The sequence below is a fragment of the Sciurus vulgaris genome (genome assembly GCF_902686455.1).
Source record: "Sciurus vulgaris genome assembly, chromosome: 15".
NCBI classification, from domain to species: Eukaryota; Metazoa; Chordata; class Mammalia; order Rodentia; family Sciuridae; genus Sciurus; species Sciurus vulgaris.
In genome coordinates this window covers 76,918,190-76,924,377 of record NC_136476.1, presented here as the reverse complement: position 1 = coordinate 76,924,377, position 6,188 = coordinate 76,918,190, and positions in this window count along the sequence as shown.

Genomic DNA, 6,188 nt, shown 5'->3' with positions numbered 1-6,188 from the left:
ATTTTAAAGATATTTTTGATAGAAATACAAAGTTCAAGTCAGTAAGCCATTTAAGGAACTGATGATAAGAGAATACAAAAAACATTGTTAACATTTGAATTACTACAAAATGATACTAAAAATAACAGATCCTCTCACATATGAAAACCTGTGGCAAAAATCTGATCACATCAGAAATGCTGAAATTCTGGTTACAAGTAAGATCAATTAGGATATGTCCTCTTGTTAGCAATTCTAATATGAAAGGGGAAAAAGAACATGCAAAGAAATGTATGAGGAAGTCAACAAATTGAAGTGGATTGTTTTGTGGTTTGTTGAGATGTAACAAGTATCATTTGAAACTCAGCAACTCTGTTAGGTAGGTAGATTGCAATCCCTATTTTATAAGAGAAAAATTAATCATGTTAAGTTTTGAAAATAGTTAAAATGTGCTTAACTGTTTATAGTGGAGAAAAGAAATGGAAATAAAAGATAGAGGAGAAAAGAAAGGCAGGACAGAAGTCAATGTTGGTAAGATTCATGAAAAGCAATGATCCAATTCTCACAAAGAAATCTACTCAAGATATACCAAATAAATACTATTTCCCAGAATAAGCACTAACTTTAAGTTAATTAAATTTTGGAAGGCATTTTTACATATCTGTCTTTTCATAATTTACAGTAGAATAAATCACTTTTTACTCTATTAACTGGGAATCATCACTTTTGTTTCAAAGAATTAAAGGTGTAACTTCATGGAAAAACAATCTAGTCCTATGACCTTTCTGAATATTGCTGCTAAAAATTGTTCAAAAATATTTTAGGAATTGCCACTAGCACTTGAAAATGGAAGCTTTTCTAAATTAAAGTTTGAGCCAAGAACAGTGGCACACATCTATAATCCAGCATCTTGGGAGGCTGAGGCAGGAGGATTGCAAGTTCAAGGGCAAACTCAGTAAACTTAGCAAAACCCTGTCTCAAAAAAAGAGAAAGATTGGGGGTTTAGCTCATGGGTAAAGTGCCCAGGGTTCAATCCCCAGTAAAATAAACAAATAAATAAAAATAAATAAATAAAGGTTCAAATCTAACCTATTGATTGAATTTTCCAGAGCTTCTTCATACATCATTAACCCATTTTGTCCCATTATCCCAGATGTGGGATGCCTATAAAAACTTAAATATAGTTTTTAATACATGATATATAACATGATTGTATAATAACATAAGTATCATAATATAACATTATTTAGTATTGCTTAATATTCATTAATATCATTTCCAATCTATTTTAATGCAACTATGTAAATTTTGTGGAAATATTCACAGAAACTGAAAACCTGGAACTTAATGGGTTAATATGCAGTTTAGAAGACATGCAAAGAAGCAGGGAAGTGTAGACATACAGTGGTAAAATCAATAACATCTGCACCGTAGGAGTCTACATATTGGTCTTCCTGGATACAGACATTACATGACCAAAGAACTAAAGGAAGCCATGTCTAAAGGAATAAGATAAATTATAAGGATGATGTCTCCCCAAATAAAGAATATCATCAAAGAGACAGAAATTATAAGTAAGAACCAAACAGAAATTTGGGAGTTGAAAACTAGAATAATTGAAATGAAAAATTCACCAGAGGTATTCACCAGTGGAGTTGAGCATGCTGGAGAAAGACTCAGCGAACTGAAAGAGAGATGAATTGAGATTATCCAGTCTGAGGAGCAAAAAAGAGAAAGAGTAAGAAAAATAAGTAGTCTCTGTCTACCTTCTTGCTATATCCAATGTACCCACATGTGCATGAAGGGAGACCTCCGGGACAACACCAAACACATATGCATGCAGCGAGTTCCAGGAAAGGAGACAGAGAAAGGCAGAAAATATATTGAACAATGGTCAACAACTTCCAAATACAATGAAAAATATTAATTACACATCTCTAAACTCCAAGTATCATAAACTCAGAGACAGCTACGTCTGGATATATTAAAATAAAACCATCAAGAGTCAACGATCAAAAGAGAATCTTGAAAATAACAAGAGAAAAGCAGCACAGTATGATATAAAGGACCCTCTATAAAATTAACAGGCAATTTCTCATCAGAAAACAGGGAGAATCAACAAATGGGCTAAGGAAATGAACAGACACTTCACAGAAGAAGATGTACAAGCAATTGACAGATATATGAAAAAATGTTCAACATCTCTAGTAATAAGAGAAATGCAAATCAAAACTACACTAAGATTCCATCTCACCCCAATTAGAATGGCGATTATCAAGAACACAAGCAACAATAGGTGTTGGAGAGGATGTGGGGAAAAAGGTACACTCATACATTGCTGGTGGGACTGCAAATTAGTGCAGCCACTCTGGAAAGCAGTGTGGAGATTTCTTAGAAAACTTGGAATGGACCTACCATTTGACCCAGCTATCCCACTCCTCGGCCTATACCCAAAGGACTTAAAATCAGCATACTACAGAGACACAGCCACATCAATGTTCATAGCGGCTCAATTCACAATAGCCAGACTATGGAACCAACCTAGATGCCCTTCAATTGATGAATGGATAAAGAAACTGTGGTATATATATACAATGGAATATTACTCAGCTATAAAGAATAATAAAATTATGGCCTTTGCAGGCAAATGGATGAAATTGGAGAATATCATGTTAAGTGAGATAAGCCAATCTCAAAAATCCCAAAGGCGAATGATGTCACTGATAAGCGGATGATGACACTTAATGGGGGATGGGAGGGGGACAAGAGTGGAGGAAGGAGGGACTGTATAGAGGGAAAAGAGAGGTGGGAGGGGTGGGGGGGAAGGAAAAAAATAACGGAATGAATCAAACATCATTACTCTATGTAAATTTATGAATATTCAAATGGTATGCTGTTACTCCATGTACAAACAGAAACAACATATATCCCATTTGTTTACAATAAAAATAAATTTTAAAAAAAGAAAACAGGGAGGTCACAAGATAATGGCATTATATATTTGAGTGCTGAAAAAAAAGACTATCAACCAAAAATTCTGTATAATACCATCACTTTGGTAGTTAGGACTCAGCGTATGTATTTTAGGGGTTACAAACATTCAAACCACAGGATTAACCATCACAGGACACAAGTGCACCTGTTCAATGTTACCTATTTTAGCCTCTTAAAATTTTTTCTTGAATCAGGCGCAGTGGCCCACACCTGTAATCCCAGTGGCTCAGGAGGCTGAGGCAAAAGAATCGCAAATTCAAGGCCAGCTTCAGCAACTTAGCAAGGCCCTAAGCAACTCGATAAGACCCTGTCTCTAAATAAAATACACAAAACAGGTGGGGGCAGAGCTGAAGATGTGGCTCAGCGGTTAAGTGCCCCTGGGTTCAATCCCCAGTACCAAAAAAAAAATTTCTCTTGAAATTTTTGATCACTCTGCAAACACATTGCCCTGCATTATTAAAAGATCTGATGATGTGCTAAGAAATTTGTCTTCAGTATCAGATATAAGTTCACTCCTAATTTACATCCTCTCGTGAGTCAGGGACAAGCAACTTGAGCAATTTCCCAGGGCTCTTCACTCAAGAAGGATTCCAAACTTAGAAAACTAAAGTGTTCTGCCATTGCTGTCTTGAAATTAATAATAATTTTATCTTTAAAGCTGGTTTTTCTAAGTGAACTCTGGTGGGTCAGTGGAGCATGCACAGAACCAGGAGACAGCACAAGACTTACACCCACCATTCCTTGCCACCTCATTCACATACAGTATATACAATACTCCATGAACACAGAGTTCTAGGGCACCCGTGGTGTGTGGAAGTTTACAGAGACTCCAAGTCAGTGCCAGGTGCGTCTGATCTACAGCTGAGCAAGCAGGGCTCAATGGCAGCCCAAAGAGGCCACATTTCCCTTTGGAACCAGAATTCTGAGCACAGACGGAGGCAGTGACATTTTAAAAACAAGGAATCTTATATTATGTACTATGCATATTATTTACCTGTGCCAAAGCAACCACTTACACTGAATATAATATAGAAGAAGGAAAGATAAACCATAGTTCCTTTTCCCTTCAGACCTTTCTTATTCATTTGTTAGCAAAGGTAGAGAGTGTTGTTAGAATACATCAAAAACTAAAATTAAAATAACCGAGCCAATTTTATGCAGCATTCATAGGGTGCTGGGAAGAATGGAATAGACCTGCATGAAGAAGCTGTGCAATGGGAGTCGTGTAATTTGGCCATTTCACCCATGTTATGGTTTGGATGTGAGGTGTACCCCAATAGTTCATGTGTGAGACAATGCAAGAAGGTTTGGAGGAGAAATGATTGGGTTATGAGAGCCTTCACCCAATCAGTGAATTAAAATCACCTGATGGGATTAATTGAGTGGTGACTGAAGGCGGGGCAGGGGCGTGGCCAGAGGAGGTGGGTCACTGGGGGCATGTCTTTCGGGTATATACCCATATATGGAAAGAGGTGTCTCTCTGCTTCCTGATCATCATGTGAGCTGCTTTCTTCCACCACCATGAGGATCTGCCTCACCTCCAGTCCTTCCAGCTGTCTATGGACCGAGACCTCTGAAACTGTGAGCCCCTAAGTAAATTTTTCCTCCTCCAAAATTGTTTTGGTCAGGTCTTTTAGTCACAGCAGTGAAAAAACTGACTAAAACAAACAAGGAGTGGAATGTTTTTATGTTTGCATTTGAAACTGCCTTTGCACAAGAGGAAGAGAAATGGTAAAATTTATGCCATTGAGTTAAATTTTTAATTTTACTTTACTGTTAAGTGCATTAAAAATAAGATTAAAAAGCACCATGAGAAGTTGAGGGAGATACTATACAGAAGAAAGGAAAAGGCTTTATATTTCAATACCTGAACAGCACTCTTCCTTGCTTTTTTGAATGAGAGGCTTCACATTTTCCTCTTGCACTGGGTCCCTCAAATTATAGAGTTGACCAGGTCTACTTTTTATATGATTTTGTTTTTTTGTAAAGACTTTCTGATCATCAGATTTTTTGCTACACTGCAGATAATGCTAAATCATGCCAGTCAACATCAAATGACTTCTGCAGTGGGCAATCATTTCATTAATTTTTTTTCTTTCTAACTTTTATGTACATATTCATAAAGCATTGGAGGGGGTGTCCTCTCAATAGATGAGAAGAAAACTACATAAAGTTGGTGGGGTTGGGAGAATAGACCACACATTTGAGATTTGGCCATTGTTTTGGAAGAAAAGAATCCATTGAAAAGTTGTTTTGTGATATCTGGCTTTTTTTTTTTTTTTAAACACAGATTTCTGCATATCTTTGTTTCAAAAACTTTTTCAGACAGAAAGAATTGGAAAATCAGGAGAAATAAGATGCTAGAAAAAAACAATCTGAATGTTATGTACAAAGCTGGGGCCTTCAGAGAAACTGAGGCAGCATGAAGACCCCCTTTCAAACCCCAATTCTTGCAAACAAGTCAAAGATTTCAGACATGTCATTCAGAGTAACAGGAATGAGTTTATTGAAGAGAGAGAAAAAGGGAACAGGGACTCTTAAGAGAGAGAGAGTGATTCCTCTCAGAGAGGAGAGGGTTAATAGGCCTCAGTTTTACTGCGGAATCCCAGAGAATTCAAAGAGTTCCGCCTAGGTCCTCTTCTAGACTTTTGACTGATAGCAGGGTGACATCAGACTCTGAAGTCCCTACTGTCTGGCAACTCTAGGTCACCTTGGTCAATACTGACTGGTTCTAATTGGATTCTTAACCATACATTCTTACAGATTTATGGTTAGGAGCAACTGTCCTTAAAAGCACCCAGAAAACCACTCCGGACACAGGAACTCACACAACAGATTTTATTAAGCAGACAAACAGAGTGTCTGCCCTTAAGTATGAAAGAAAGAGGGAGAGAGAGGGAGAGGTGGGGGTGCTTTTCTTAAGTAGCGGAAGTTCGTGGGCTAATAACAATCGGACCAATGACCCGTGAGGAAGTTCACAGGTTAACAATCGAGGAAGATGTGAGTTATCTCGATTGTTCACAGTCAGTAACAATCTAGGTTGTAAAATGGTGAGTGTGTTGTGGGGTGGGGGCGCAGAATCAAGGGAGAAATGGCTGCAGCCTTGTTAACTGTCCCTTCAGTCCTTATCTCCCAGAGTTTCAGGATCTGGTCTCAGACGTCTCCAGGGTCCCTCCCGTGGACATTATTTTGGGCCTGCATTTCTCCTGCAGTTA